The sequence below is a fragment of the Crocodylus porosus genome, unplaced genomic scaffold, assembly GCF_001723895.1.
Source record: "Crocodylus porosus isolate Cpor-Errol unplaced genomic scaffold, CroPor_comp1, whole genome shotgun sequence".
Taxonomy (NCBI): Eukaryota; Metazoa; Chordata; order Crocodylia; family Crocodylidae; genus Crocodylus; species Crocodylus porosus.
In genome coordinates this window covers 99,554,234-99,571,012 of record NW_017728918.1, presented here as the reverse complement: position 1 = coordinate 99,571,012, position 16,779 = coordinate 99,554,234, and positions in this window count along the sequence as shown.

Sequence of the window (16,779 nt, the reverse complement as noted above, 5' to 3'; positions counted from 1 at the left end):
TCCCCCGAGCACTGCCAGGAGTGACCAGGAATAACGGTCACAAGCTGGTAGAGGGTAGATATCAGGAGGCAGTACTTCACGGTAAGGGCGGCTAGGATCTGGAACCAACATTCAAGAGAAGTGGTGCAGGCTTCTACCTTGAGAGTTTTTAAGAGGAGGTTAGATGAACACCTTGCTGGGGTCGTTTGACCCCAGTACTCTTTCCTGCCATGGCAGGGGGTCGGATTAGATGATCTACTCAGGTCCCTTCTGACTCTAGAAACTATGAAACTATGGACAGATGTTCAAAAAGCCTGAGCCTGAATTGATTCAGTCTTTGCGTGTTAGTCTAACCTGACTAGGCTGAACCGATTTCCAACCATACAGACAATCCCTCTGGACTGAGGAAATTCAGGCACATGCCTGAAGTGGCTCAGGCTGGAAGCCAGAGGGCACTAGAATGGCCCTACCTGCCCTTGCAGAGCTAAGCTGAGGGGGGTGTGGCCGGGCTCCAGCAGGGCTCTGATTAGGGAGGGGTGTAAACCCCCACCCTGCCTGAAGTCCCAGGCTTCTCTCCACTTGCTGCTCAAGGGGCAGGAGTGTTGCCAGCCTGCAGCCCCAGGCTAGCACTCTGAGGCAAGGGTGGGTGTGCAGTGCATGCATCTGTTGATGATACAGAGTTTTTCACTCTCCCTCCCTGCTTCTATATGCTGTCTGCAGCAAACTGACAGGCAAGCAAGCTGGGGTTGTGTGGGTGGAGGCTGATAACCATGTTTATCACCCTTTTCTCAGTGTTTATTGCTCTAATAAGACTGTTGATTCTATCTATTGATTCAGCATGGACCCAGCATGTGGTCTGCTAGCTAATACACAGGCACCTCTTCAGCAAGACAGAGGGGAAAGGGGGAATTCCTGCTTAGCAGGGAATGGTGGGGGAAGGAGGGGAGCAAACAGCTCTTAAACAGCCTTTCCAAGGAAGTACATTAAACTACCTGTTAATTAGCTCCAAAAAGCCTGTCTGCCTCTGTCCTCTCCCACAGCAGGAGCTGTAGCCAGCATGTTGTCTGCTAGCTAATGCTGAAGTGTCTGTGAGGGATGGGGAAATTCCTGCTTAGCACAGAGTTGTGAGGGGGAGAGGTGGAGAGGGGAGAGCAGAAGCCAGGAAGATGCCTGCAGAGACTGCAGAGCTCCAGTGAGGCAGCAGAGGGGAGGGGGCAGCCCTGCTGTGGAGCAGAGAGCCCCACCCAGCCAGAGAACATGCTGGGATGCTGGAGGACTCTTATCTCCTACCAGCAAGGAGTCTGGGACAGACTTTGCATAAACCAGTTTGAGCTAAATCAGTTAAGTCTGATACTACATTCAACCAGGTTTATCTCAAACCAGTTTTGGTCATTTTCAAATGGGTTTAGGTGCACTGAACATCTGTTCTGTTACAGGTTTAAACCAGTTTCTGATCACTTAAACTGGTTCACGTATAATGTCTGTTCCTAGTCCATGTGTTTCTAAATCACACCTAGACTTGGCCTTATTGTCACTGGTAAAGAAGTACCTGCCTAGTACTTAACCATGTGCACATGATTAAAAGTAGACTATTTGTTTCTGTGTAACTCTTCACTTGTTCAAGTGGAGAAAGTAAATACTGTTGAGATGGAATAATAGGTTCTGACTCAGGAAACTGGTATCAGTGGGAAAGGGGCCATCCTCTGCAAATGTATCGTTCTTGATTTTCAAAGCAGGCATTACCAAGTTTGCTTAGAGTTCTTTCTATAGAAGAAATTACCATTTCTTTTTCACACTGTACATTTTGTATAGCATAGTAAAGCATTTCATTTCAGACAGAATATTAGAAGTACTTTGGTACATACCTGCAAGAATCATTATTCTGAAGAGAGAGACAGTTCAGGCAGGGATATGGCTCGAAAACTGCAATAAAAATGCAGTTCCTCCAAACTCCCTTATGTGTTTATTAGGGGTGTGCAAAATGGGCCATAATCAATTCCTGGAATCAGGGACAGTGATTCGATTTGGCTGAATCCAAAACTGAAGATTAGATGCTGATTCAGAGAATCAGTGATTCAGCCATAGACACAGCTTTAAATATTTTTTCTGTGTACCACAAGGTACCAGGTGTGGCTCATGAATGCTGTGATGCTGGGGTGGATGGAATGTCCCACAGGAACATGGGGGGAGCTTCCTGTGTGCTCGGTGGTGAACCCAGAAGTGGATCAAAGTACTTCCGGTCCACTTCCGGGTCCACCAGGGCCCACCTGCACCCCCTGCAGGGAGTCCCCCTGCACTCCCCAGTTTGGCAATTGGCCATAGAGGGACCCCCATGTGCCCCCCCCCAGACCCAGGAGGCACCAGATGCTGAGCCAGTGGGGTGAGGGGGGGGGCAGCATGCTCCCCAGTGCACCCAGAAGTGGACCAGAAGTGCTTCAGGTCCGCTTATGGGTCTGCTGTTGAGCAAGCTGAGGAGCCTCCTGCACTTCTGTGGGACACTCCATCTGCCCCACCATTGCAGCATTCATGAGCCACCTGATACCTTGAGGTATGTAGGAAAAACATTTAAAGCTGTGTCGATGTCCGAATTGCCAAATCTTTCTGAATCTCTCTGACTAGATTTGGAGGGTTCCAATTCAATCTGGAGAATTTAAAACATCTTCTGATTTGATTCAGATTCAAGATTCAGCCACTGAATTGGGCCAAATTTCTGCCAAATCAAATCAGGGACCGAAGCTTCACATAGCCCTACTGTTTATGTCAACTTGGAGTATGAAAATTCTTCTCTGCCCTGCAGAGTATAAGTATATTTCTTTTCAAGAATTCATTCATTCAGTAGCAATTGACAATGGAGGACAGGTATCCCTCCTCAAAACACACTCAAAACATAGTGTCAGAGCAAGTTGTGCTTGTATCAATATCTGAACCAGTTACATTCCACCACTTCAGTATTTTGACTCAACCCTGAATCAATAGGCAACTGAAAAAAGAGAGATGGGGCAGAACTTAAGCTCATTTCAAGTGAATGGTCCACAGAAACTTCACTTGAGCATTTAGGCCCTTGAGAAACTATAAGCAACTAGGTTAGCAATGCAACTAGCAATTAGGGCAAAATTAGCTACCTTAAGCTAAACTATTACACATGCCTAGAATTGATGGCATCTTATTGAGATGAGTCTTAGTGCCTCGCTCACAACTGACATTCCTGTGCCTCAGTACTGTGAGGGGCCCAGGGGTATCCGGAGCACAACTAGCACTATCTAAAATAATTGAGTTTAGCACAGCACATGGACATTGCAGATACTTCTAACACCTAAAAGTTAGGCATGGCAATATTAAGGAGTGCTTACACTTAAATCCTTTGGGAATCTGAGCCTAAAGTTTTAGCTATTGCCTGGAATGCTCTTTCTTATTTTAGAGTAGAATTCAATGCATATTATAAACTCACTACAACCTTTAACCAAAACCAGTCTCTATGTGTCATTTGAAATGAAATTACAATATAATTAATGATGTATGTATGGTTTGATGCCCATTTTATAAATAAGCAATAGCCCCGAACCAAAATCCCGGATCCAGGCATTTCTGAAATTTGGGGAACTGGATCCAAATATTCAGGCAAGGCCATATCTGATAGGAAAGTACTTCCATATTTCTCCTCAACATCTGTGCTCTCTCTCTCTCTTCTTCTCAACAATACATTTTTTGAGACTTGGTGCCTCATACCACCTATTCATAGTTTCATAGTTGATAGGGTCAGAAGGGACCTGAGAAGATCATCAAGTCCGACCCCCTGCCATGGCAAGAAAAAGTTTCAGGGTCAAATGACCCCAGCAAGCTGTTCATCTAGCCTCCTCTTAAAGACCCGCAGGGTAGGAGCCAGCACCACTTCGCTTGGAAGTCAGTTCCAGATCCTAGCCACCCTGACAGTGAAGTAGCGCCTCCTGATGTCCAGTCTGAACCTACCCTCTGCCAGATTGTGACCATTATTTCTAGTCACTCCTGGTAGTGCTCGGGGGAACAGGGACTCCCCAATGCCTTCTGGTCCCCTCTGACTAGTTTGTAAACAGCCACTAGATCTCCCCTCAGCCTTCTCTTGTGGAGGCTGAACAGGTTCAGGTCCCGTAGCCTCTCTTCATAGGGCCTGCCCTGCTGCCCCCTGATCATGCAAGTGGCCCTCCTCTGGACCCTCTCCATGCTGTCCACATCCCTCTTGAAGTGCGGTGCCCAGAACTGGATGCAGTACTCCAACTGCAGCCTGACCAGTGTCGCACAGAGGGGGAGGATCACCTCCTTGGTTCTGCTTGAGATGCATCTGTGGATGCATGACAAGGTGCGGTTAGCCTTCCTGACTGCATCCCCACACTGCCGGCCCATGTTCGTCTTGGCATCAATAGTGATTCCAAGATCCTTTTTTGCCTCTACACTGATGAGAAGGGAGTTCCCCAGGCTGTAGGTATGGTGCTGGTTCTTCCTCCCCAGGTGCATCACCTTGTACTTGTCAGTGTTGAAACCCACCCTGTTCTTATCTGTCCACCCCTGTAACCTATCTAGGTCTGATTGCAGCCTATTCCTCCTGTCTAGCATGCCCACATTCCCCCCACATCTTAGTGTCATCAGCAAATTTGAACAGGGTGCTTTTTACCCCCTCGTCCAAGTCACTGAAAAAGATGTTGAACAGTGCGGGCCCAAGGACCCCGCCCTGGGGGACCCCACTGCCCACATCCCTCCAGGTCAAAAATGACACATCCACCACCATTCTGGGTGCAACCCTCCCCCCTCCCGCCAGTTAGCAACCCATTTGACTGTGTAGGTGTCGACACCACAGTGCCCTAGTTTTTTAATGAGAATAGGGTGAGAGACAGTGTCAAAGACCTTTCTAAAGCCCAGAGAAACTGTGTCCACTTCATCTAAGGATTTTGTGACCTGATCATAGAAGGCCACCAGGTAGGTCTGACAGGACCTGCCTCTAATGAACCTGTGTTGGTTGGCCCTAAGCATAACCTTCCCCGCTGGCCCCTCGTGGACATGCACCAGGATAATTCTTTCAAAAAGTTTACCCAGAATCGAGGTAAGACTAACTGGCCTATAGTTCCCCGGGTCCTCCTTCCTCCCTTTTTTGAAGATGGGAACCACGTTGGCCCTCTTCCAGTCCTGTGGCACCACACCAGAGCACCATGAGTGATCGTAAAGCTGTGCCAGGGGTCCTGCAATGACCTCAGCTAATTCCCTCAGCACTCTGGAGTGGAGATCATCATAACCAGCTGATTTAAATACGTCCAGTCCCTCCAGAAGTTCCCTGACTAGATCCTCACTAACCCTTGGCCTAGGTGCGCCTCCCCTGAGGGGGTCCCAGTGAGGGGGCTGATTCGGTCCCTGCTCAGGAAAATGGAGGCAAAGAAATTGTTAAATAGGTTAGCTTTGGTGTCTGGTATGACAACCAGATTTCCTAGTGTGTCTTTCAGGGGCCCCACGTTACCCGGTACCTTCTTTTTGCCCTCTATGTATTTAAAAAAGGACTTCTTGTTGTCCTTGATCCGGGAAGCTAGTCCCAGTTCCATCTCTACCTTGGCTTTCCTGACCGGCCCCCTGCAGCCCCAAGCAACTGCAGTATAGTCCTCCCTGGTGATGGGCCCTCCCTTCCATTGGGTGTACTCCTCCCTTTCAGCTAGGAGATGTGCCCGGATGCTTTTGGTGAGCCATGGGGGCTTTTGTGCCCTCCTGCCCCCTTTGATCCATGTTGGGATTATCTCCATAATTTAGTTTTTGGTCACTCTTGAAAGTAGATACTATGTTTAAACTTGGAATCAGAAAATTCCAAGTTCTTATTCACTACTCATTGTGGATGATATTTTAGAAACACTTCCTAAGTGTCATAGTTCCCTGAGTACAGATAATAACTGGTTTAGACCTTCAAAACAATAAAATAAATAAGGTGCAGAATAAGGGCTTATATTAAATGTTTAAATATGCGAAGTTAGTTGCATTGCTCATTATTTTTCAATGAAATATGTTTTGTAATTGTTTTGAAATTCTTTTCCCCCCTTTTGCACATACCCCTTTCTCCAGATTTTAGTCAAAATAAGATGAAAAATGATGTCATTTGATAAAAGAGACTATTTTTCAATTGTTTGGAGTTTAATAGGAATGTAGTGAGAGTTTAACCAGATTTCTTGTTTCATTCCATTGGTTTAAAGAAGTTCAGATTATTCCCAGGTTTTGAGTACTCATCAGAAATGAAAATGCTTTCTCATAAAAAAGGCCCTATCTTTATATGCATTTAGCTTCTTGCAAGCTAATGAGGAAATTAGATTCTTTCTCTTAAACCTGATTATGATAGTCTTTTGATAGCACTGCATGTCAACAGAGTCAACACAGCAGCAGGCTTGTTTACACAAGCATTTCCTCTATTCATTCAGTAGTGTTAAATCATGTTGTTCCAGAAATGTTGCCTCTGCCTTTGGAACATTATCTTACCTTAGGAAATATAAAATCAGCACTTGCAACATGTTTAGAAAGATTTAATTAGTTTTTGCAAGAATTATTGAGATGTACAACAGCTGAGCATATCTACATACTAAAAGCAACTGTTGTCTAAACTGTTAAAGTTCCACTGTTGATAGATTATATCTACATAATGAACAAATGTTTTTTATTATAGTTCCCAAGACACTACCAGCAGGTAAAACAGCAGAAGGTAAGAAAAGATGTCTTTGTACTTGTAATTTTCACCTATAAAAGCAATTGTAACATTTTCCACTTTAAGGGAAGAAATATAGCGAACAAAGTTTATGAGACTTCTACAAAATATGCTTTGAAGGAGGAAAAAGGGTACTTTAAAGATCTGATCTCTAGCAAGTATCTTCTGCTGGTTAAAGTAAAGAATGCTCTATGAGGTATAGGAAATGCTTCAAAAGGTGGATAATGCCCTAGACAAACTTTAAAGGTTATGATTTTTTTTTCTTATATCACATGAATTGCTCAAGTATAAATGCAAGATAAATATTTCATGTTATTTTCCAAGTTATTCATTAGCTGGTAACTCTAAAAATGCATATGTCAAGGTTATAGTCTAATGTTAATATTTCTTCCAACATCTAGCCAAAATCTTGCCCACGATCTTTTTCTCTCCTTGGGTGTGTCTACTTGAGACGCTAACTGTGTACTATCTGAAAAATACTGCACAGTAATGTGTCACAGCGTGGACAGTGCTAATATGCTACTGTGTAGTATTATTAGGCTCCTGCACAGTTACATCACCTAAAAGACATTTGCCAGTGCCACTGCACAGTAGCATCTCATGTAGATGCGCCCCTTGAGTAGCTATCCCATCCCAGTAGCAGGACATGAAAGAACCTGTTTTAACTAGTGCATTGTTGGATGGACCCAGAGCTCTACACACATTCTGTATGGTTTCTGTGGCTAAGTACAGATGGTCAAAAAGGCCAAGGGTGAATTGATTCAGTTTTTGCAGGTTGGTCTAAGCTGCAAACATTGAACCAATAAGCAAACCAACAGACATTCACTTTTGATTCAGCAGTTGCAGCCACATGCCTGTAGTGACTCAGGCCCAAAGCCAAGGAGAGCTAGAGCATGGCTCTGTCACATAGCCAGTATGGGCTGTGTGTTCACTTCCTCTTCCTGCTGCCCCTGAGGTCTCTGGGATTTGCAGTCCACAATCACAACAACAGGACTCTCCAGATTTGCTCATCACTTCCTCTTCCTGCTTCCAGGTGCTTCTGGGATTTGTAGTCCACAGTCACAGACAGCACTAAGTAAGCAGGGAGAGGGTGCACCATATTTGGGGGAAAGGAAGTTTAACCCCCCTCCCTGGCCCCAGATCCCACACTGGGCTTGCCGGGGGGGGGGAGGGGCACAGTTAGCCAGCCAATGTGGTAGTGAGCCAGCCCTCACTGCTCCAGCTAAGAAGCAAATGGGCAGAACCAGCCCTGTTCTCAGGAGCAGACAGCCAAGCCCAGCAAAATGCTGGGATGCTGGGAGACTCTGACTTAACTTGAACTAGGAAGGGATCTGGGACAGAAGTTTTATAAAAAAGTTTGAGCCAAATCAGTTAAGTCTGATTCAACCAGGTCTATCTTAAATCAATTTTAGCCACGTTAAAATTGGTTTATATGCACAGAACAGTATTCTGTTACAGGTTTAAACCAGTTTCTACTCACTTAAACCAGTTTATGTATAACTTCTGTACCAAGCCTGTGGGAGGAGAAAGAGTAGGTGAATAGCACCAGTCTTGCACATGACTGCACAGCCCTGGCTAGATCCTAACCAGGCTTTTATGTTTGTGCCTACCTTCTTGGGTCCTGTGTGCTTTGAAACTTCTCTGAATCTGAAGAGACTCTGACCCCTGTGAACTGACTGGAGCTTATACATACACTTTCATGATGCAGGTATTCTGTCTAACAGTCTCTTCTGACAGCTCACAGCATGCAGTCCAATTTCCCTACCCCCACAGTTAATGTTAGCTATTTAGATGTATCTATGGAAGGAAACCATGCTTGTCTCATCCTTCTCTTTGGCCCAGGTCCCAACATTGAAAGGGCCTCAAGACGCATCAGTCAGAGCTATATATAACAAGACATGTTTGATGTATGGTGCTACAGAGGGCACAAGTATTTTGAGTGCAGAAAATAGAGAACTAAAGCATGAGAACACAAACATGCCAGAATTCAAATATGTAAAATGACATCCACAGCATTCAAGCATAATCGCCATGATAATTGTTACATGATTCATGCATGGAATCTCTATGATGTCTCTGCCACTTGTGTGTAGCTGTACCTTTCTGTGTAGCTCTGAGTCTTTTCTGACACTTCCAGACTCTTCCTTTTAGAAGAAGTCAGCATCAGCATCTTGATTTCCTCATTCTGGCTTGGAGAACGTTACTCTGTCAAAACCACTGCATCCTGATTCTCCTAGCTTCAGCCATCCCATTCCTCAGAGTGTTTCCACCCGAAAACATCACCATTATAGTTTAACACAAGCCTAGTTGGGTTATACCACACTTTTGGCACCAAATGGTTGATCCTGTTTCTATTTAGTCTATGGTTCAACATTTTCACAAGATCAACCAGGATTCTTAAGCTGTACATGGACATGACAGCTTCCTGATGATATGAGCCAAGACCTAAGGTTTGAGAAGCTCTGAACAGACTCTTTCTGCAGGGTTGTATAGGCTGAGCCACAATGCACAGGGTGGGAAAAATTAACACGTAATCTAAATAGACACATAGAGGCAGAATTAAGGAGGACTCTTTTTATTTCCATTTTCCCCTTTTTAAATGATTCATGTTACAACTTCAAATTATTTAAAAGGATAGTTTATTTAAATTAAGTGAACATATTACTTATGTTAATGCAGACTGACTTTCTCATCTGAAACCCATTCTACTTTTTAAAGATCTTCAACATAGTATGCAGGAAGTTATAACCTCCTTTGCTATGATTCTGGAACATTCAGTCTGTTATCCTGGCATATTATAAAGTGAGCCACAAGCACAGTCAATTAAATTATAATATATTTCATCACAGTACATTTAAAAAACATTTTTAATTTTTTTCTTTATGGTGCAGCTGACTGTTAAGGTGTCTGTGCTAAACTAGAATCCCATCTCTTCATATTGCATACATGTTTTCTATCCTTGCAAGCATTTCACAGTTCAGGATTTGTTATTTTACTATTTAATACAGTAGCAGTATTGCTGGGTTACAGAGACTTCTGACATTACTTCAAGAACAAGGCAGGGGGAGCAAGCTTACTGTAAAAAAAAAGTGGCTACTCATATTTTTCTAATAGCAAGGAGCAATGATGAGAGTAGAATTATATCAAAGCTAAATGAGAATTAAATCATTTGATTAAAAATTATTTTTACACTACCTGCTGTATATGGCAGCTGTTTTTTACAGGGCTTGCTAAGTAGCTGACAAACTTCAAAAGCCCTGAAAATATTTCTGTTGCTGTGGAAGGAACTGGGCCTGAAATCTGCAGAGCAATTTAAATCCATCCCTGTTCAGCTAGGTATGTGCATAATCATTGGTATACCTGCTGTGTGATTGACCTCCCAGGCATGCATCTGCTGTTAATGCCATATCCTTCTGTTGGGGTGTATAGTCTCATCATAAGAGACTAAATAGGCCTAATTCTACCCAATTGAGGTCACTGGTAAATTTTGTTTGAATTCACTCAAAGCAAGAACAGGCCCCAAAATAGGAAGGGCAGAGTAGATTTTTCTGTAAGATATCACAATAATATTATGAAATGAACATTTTAAACTTATTCTGGTATCAGACATTTTAAGGTCAGCTGGTGACCCTTCTTATTCTCTCTTACAAGATTCCACTTGTTCTATGAAACTACTTAAACATGACTTTCTTTGGTTTACTGTATGCCAGTACGTTTCTTTATGTTTAAAATCTGGTACTTGAAAACCAAAAGGGTGTAAAAAGTTGAGCCCAATAACATGCATCAGGCAAGCATTCATACTCTGTGCCAGGATCTACCACTTTCTTCTGCAGAGCATTCACAAATAATGCACAGCTGCTTATTCATGCATAACAATTTCTGCATAAGTTTAGGGCTTTAAATATTTTGAAACCAGCTGATACTGTGTCTCCTTGCACACATCAGAGTGCTTCTAGCATTTTGTTGACTGTCAGAGTAGGACACATCTCTTGATGCCTTTATGTTGATGTTCTCCTTCATGACATTGCCTCTGCAGATACCCTCTTAGGAACTGTATGCCACAGAACACATTCAAAATATATAATCATTTGAATCTAGAGATCTGGAAGCAAAGGAATAAAATGTTTTACCTTGCCCTTCATTGCAACCCATTTTAAGTGGTAGTAATACCTAATACTCTCCTGTATTTTTTTAATGAAATCTGTTAAACTTCTACATGTATTTATTCTTCTAAAATATAGGGCACTGGTTTCCATCTTTTGTTGTTGTTCTGATATTGATAATTAATCCAGATACCATTTCAGTGACATATGAGGTACAGAAATGGGGCTTCAAGAGGTATTCTTCTTAAATGATTAAAAATAGCTATTTCAAACCTAATGCATGAAATGTTAGGGTATAGAAGTCACTTGTTCTCAAAAAGACATACTGTTTATTCAGAGGTTATAGTAATAGCCTTAAAGAAGTTATAGACAATAGGGGTGCATTCACACATGCAGGCATGTGTGCTTGCACCAGCTCAAATACAAGTGGTGCAAATTTGAGCTGGGGCTTTTTTGCACTTTGGTGTGGGGCAAAATAACCTGCCTAGTTCTGACCAGAACTGCAGCCCAGGGGAGCTAGAGGCTTGGGCCAAAACCTATGCTGCCACAGCAGTATAAACACCTGCCCTGTGCTGGCCACAGCAGTACAAAAAGCTGCCCTGGCAAGTAGCTCAGGGTTACTCTGTTTCAGGAGCTTCTGGGGCCCAGCCAATTGGTACCTGGGGATACTACCCCTTGTGCCAGCTGGACTGCTGAAGCAGCTCTGAGAGTTCCCTGCACAATTTACCCACTGCCGCAATTTGGCAGTGGGGGCTGCTGCCTGACTGTGACCTGTTGCCATTTGCAACAGCAAGTGGCCCCCAAGGCTGCACACCTGCCAGACCTGGATGGGGACTGAATGGCCATTAGAGGCATCTGCACCTCTGGGCCAACTGTCAGTGGGCTATGGCAGCACAGTTAGCCTTTGTACGGTGCTACTGCCATGTATGCCACCTCCCAGCCATCTGGACAGCTATCGCTTGGAAGATGTTCTCAGTGTGGTGGCCTACTTTGAACTGTCAAAGGATGTCCTCCTGTTATATTGCCTGTTAGCTGCTTTTTATTGCCTTTTATTGAACTCCCTTGACAGGTACATCTCAAATTGTGCCTTGGTCTTCCTAGTTGTCTATTTGCATTCCTGTACAATGTTCTTATACGCTTCCCTGGCACTATGACCACGTTTCCACTTTTCATGGGATTCCTTTTTGAGTTGCATTGAAGAGATGGCTATCTCACCAGGTTGGTGTCTAGTCACAGCTTTCATTTTTTGGTCTCTTTGGGATAGCTTGCTCCTGTTCCTCTATGAAGGCCTTCTTAAAGTACTGCCAGCTCTCCTGACCTCCCTTTCCCTTCAGGCTGACACAGAAGAGGACCATAGGGCCATATAGCAATCTATTTTGTTTATTAATCTTTGTTGATAATTCTGCCCTGATTTCCTGATTTCTTGAAAGCATTTTAGTCTCACAGAATAGCTGCATTCTTTTGCCTTCAGTGGGCACATCTACACCAGATACTACTGCTCTGCAGGAATAAGTTCATTGTTATGATGCCATAGCATTGCCAGGCATGTACTGTGACAGCAACACTACTGCACAGTATCTCATTGCTACTGCATAATAGCATCTCAAAATAACTGTGCAGCTATGGGACTGCACAGTAATGCTGGTAGTCATTTAGTGCTTGGTTAAGCAAGTACTAAATGACTGCACAGTAATAACTGCGCAGTCAGCTGCTTGTGTAGACATGGCCATTATAGTCTAAGTTTTATAATTATTCATTATATTAAAACAATATGAAAAGGAGATGAATATGTCTTGAAGGTGATAGGGAGACATGAAACCTAGCTCATTTCTGCTCATTCATGTCTGGTAAACTAGAATCCACCAAACAGCATTCCAGGAGATTATTTGAATTACTCTTTTTGGGAACTTTTAATACATTTTGATTAGAAAACACTTCTTATCTGACACTGATAGAGGAAAAGGAAAAAAAAAGACTAGACTGTCATTTTAGGAAGGTTATTATCTGTCTTTAAGAGTGACTGAGTGCCAGAGGGTGATGCTGAGTGCCAGAAGGAAGAAGATGTCCTTCTGATTATATCACTGGCCAGAGATGAAGCTAGAGTATCTTTAATCCATTGCATTTACAAAATATAATTTTAGGACTTCTACCTCATAAGAAATTGCTGTGAGTCCAAGACAGATTTCATTTCTATTGGGAACTATTAAGCTGGTTCCAAAACCTTCCTAGGGGAGAGGTTTTATTCCTGGTGTTCCAGCAATGGGAAGTATTCTTGAACTATTTAGAAAATGACGTGCATAGCTATAAGCAGGTTCTTTATCCTTCTGCCTTTTGCAGTCCTATTAGCTCTCCTACTAATTCATCAGACCATTTAATTCCTACCAAACACACATCAGTCTGTTACAGGACAAACAAACCAAATCCTCCTCCCCCTCTGGACCTTAGGAGAAGAGCCAGTTTCTCCTCTGGCTGTTTTCCAGCAGAACAGCCTGGATTCTCCTTCTTTCAAGCAGTTCCTACATAGGCAGCTTCCTTTTGCTCTCTCCCTTGGGGTTTTAAAGCTCCCAGGGGGATATTCCTGCATTAGCAGAATTTCCACAGCTGGACATACTTAAGTGTGCTGCCCCTTCTTCAGAGGACAGACTACCATGTTAAAATTATGATAACAGATATGGTAATGAACCTCTTTCTTTCTTGAACCAGTATATGAGAAAATGGCAGGCAAATAAAACTGAAAGGCATTTGATGGTATTCGCTTCCCTTATAAGGAGCTGCAGTGTTCAGATATAAAGGATAGGCTTGGGTTTTAGAGAGTAACATTAATTAAATATCATCTGTCAGGTGAGAGTGATTATTTTTTTCCCTAAAATATAGAAACTGTTTTCTCTGGTTAAAACAAGCTTGGTTATAGTTGTGTATATGACATACCAGTGACTAAACTGAAGGTGGAAGGCTATTTAATGGAAGTTAAACTTTGTCATACTGTGATTATAGGGTATTTGTCTGTAGCCGTGTTGGTTTGAAGACATAAACAGGCAAGATTCTTTGGGCCCCCCTCAGGCCCCAGGGGAGGCACACCTAGACTAGATGATCTACTCAGGTCCCTTCCGACCCTAGAAACTGTGAAACTGTGATATCTTTTATTACACCAACTAAACGGTTGGAAAAAAAAGGTTTTTTGCAAGCTTTTGGGCACAAACACCCTTCTTCAGGCATTGGAAGACTGCTGCTCTTCTGTGTTCTCCAAGAACGTGATGCTCCAAGAATACAGAAAAGCAGCAGCATCTCCCAAAGCCTCAAGAAGGGTGTTTGTGCCTGAAAGCTTGCAAAGAACTTTTTTCCAACTATTTAGGTGGTCTAATAAAAGATAACACATCTACCCAAAGAACCTTGCCTGACACTGTGATTATCCCTTATTTGCATGATGCTTCATCTAGTTTGGCTGAAAAGCATACATATATGTACAATGAATGAGAATATATTAAATGTTCTACTGGGAGCAGATGGCAGAAAGTTACAGATTGTGAATGACCTTGCTACTGGTGAAGATCTAAAATAGACTGCAGGAATATGCCAGACTCAATGCTTTTCAGCACCCCTGGCAGATAAAGGAATGGAGTAGCATAAATGACAGCCTCAGAGGCAGCTGCAAGTTCTTTTCTTTCTCCCACCTCTTTCAGTGACACACAAGATGTGTTACCCACAGAAAAACAAAATCACCTTTACATGTCTTAGTGAACATACACAATAAATATTTTGCTGGGTTGCATCAAGACAAACACCTTTTAAAAATTCTGCTGTAACCAAAATGATGACATTTCAGTTGCTTTAGTGGTAGTAAAAGACTTTTACTCAGTTCATTATAATAGTTCATTAGGAGGCAACCAAAAGTTTGGGTACTGATCCAAGCTCCCTCACAGTTTAAAGATGTTGAAGCCTAATATTAGGAGTTCCTGAATAAAACATCCCCATAGAAAAGACCTTGCAAATATTTGAAAAATTCAGTTTAATTGTATCTGGAAATAAAACGGTGAATTTTCTTAATGCTTAAATTTTGAAATTCAATAAACAATGATGCATAAAAAGAAAAATTAAAATATATCAGGTTGAACAAAGGTCCTTTCAGAATTACACATCTCTTCCTTGAACTAATGGGAATTGGTGGACCCTGGGAAAACAGGGAAAAATCAGTGCACCAGAATCATAGAAGCTGTCATTAATAGGGTTGTGTGAAGCTTCAGTCCCTCATCCAATTTGGCAAAGATTTGGCATCATTTGGTGGCCAAATCTCCAAATCCAGATTGAATCAGAGGACCCTTTAATTTCTCTGAATTGAATTGGAACACTCCGAATCAATTTGGAAAGATTTGGAGATTCAGACATAGACACAGCTCTAAATGTTTTTTCTGCATACCTTGAGGTAGCAGGAGGCTCGTGAGTGCTGCGATGCTGGGGCACATGGAGTGTCCCACAGAAGCATGGGATGCTCCCCAGTGCACTTAGCAGCAGACCTGGATGTGGATCAGAAGTACTTTTGGTCCACTTCCATTTCTGCCAGGTAGTGCTCAGGGCAGCTCCTCCACACCCCTCCGCCTCGGTTACTGGTGCTTCCTGGGTCTGGGGGGGGAGGGGGCACCCAGGGTTCCCCTACAGCCGATCACTGAGCCAGTGGAGTGTGGGAGGGGCCCCCAGCATGCTCCCCAACAGACCCAGAAGTGGACAGGAAGTACTTTTGGTCCACTTCTGGGTTCGCCGCCTAGCAAATGGAGGGCCCCTCGACATTCCTGTGTGATGCTTCATATGCCCCAGCATCACAGGAATAACGAGCCGTGCCTGCTACCTCAAGGCATGTAGAAAAAACTTTTAAAGCTGTGTCTATGTCCGAATTGCTGATTCTCTGAATCAGCAACAAAGCTTCAGATCCATATTCGGCTGAATCAAATCAGGGATAGTGATCTGAATCAACTAATCGAATCACTGTCCCTTATTCTGGTTGGATCCAAATTGAATACGGCCCACTTTGCACACCCCTAGTCATTAACTATCCTTCAGTGTCAGGAAAGAAACTCAAAGCAAAAACAATAAAGAAAACAAAAAAACCCCTTAAAAACAAATAAAAACAAAAAGGTTGTAAAACATGTTTTCTCATATGCATATAGAAATGTATTCTATGAGGAGCACTTGTGCCACAATGCATGGGCTGCAGTATTGCAGGAGTGCTGTGATGAAATTCATTACAACTGCCCAAGTTACTGTTCCCTAGTGTTTATCCTTTTTCTCCTCATTTGTTTGCATCTCAAAATGCCTCCTCACTTCAGCTGCACAAAAAGGGTGACACCAGTGAGAATGCTGGTATAAACATAGGACTATGTATTTAGAACAACACTTTTGATTACTTGTAGATAGAGTGGTACACTGAGAAAATCTTAGCATGGAGAAGGTTTGGAGTCATAGTCCTAGTTTGTCAAAGGATATAGAGTGTTTTCCTTTTGCTTTTAGCATATCCTTTCGGCATCAAACAATATCACTTTTAAATGATATTTTAGGTACTGGGTATTAGTTTTTCATCTAACTCAATTTGCTTAGAAAACACTAAGAGGAATAAATATAGCAGCACTGCACAAAATAATATTTTGTTTTTCCCTCACCCAGAACATCACAAGAAGGAAAAGTTGTTAGAAATTGGTGAGTCTAATTACATTTTCTTGTCTTATTTTTCAGTTAAACTGCATTGAAATATTTGGTACATGTAATAAAATAACCATTCACTATTTTCTTGTTTGTTATAGCCAAATCATCAAAAAAGGAAGTACCTGCAGTACCAGTCATACCGTCAAAAAAGGAAGTACCTGTAATACCTGCCAAACCGTCAAAAAAGGAAGTACCTGTAGTACCTGCCAAACCATCAAAACAGGAATTACCTGTAGTACCAGCCATACCATCAAAAAAGGAAGTACCTGTAGTACCAGCCATACCATCAAAAAAGGAAGTACCTGT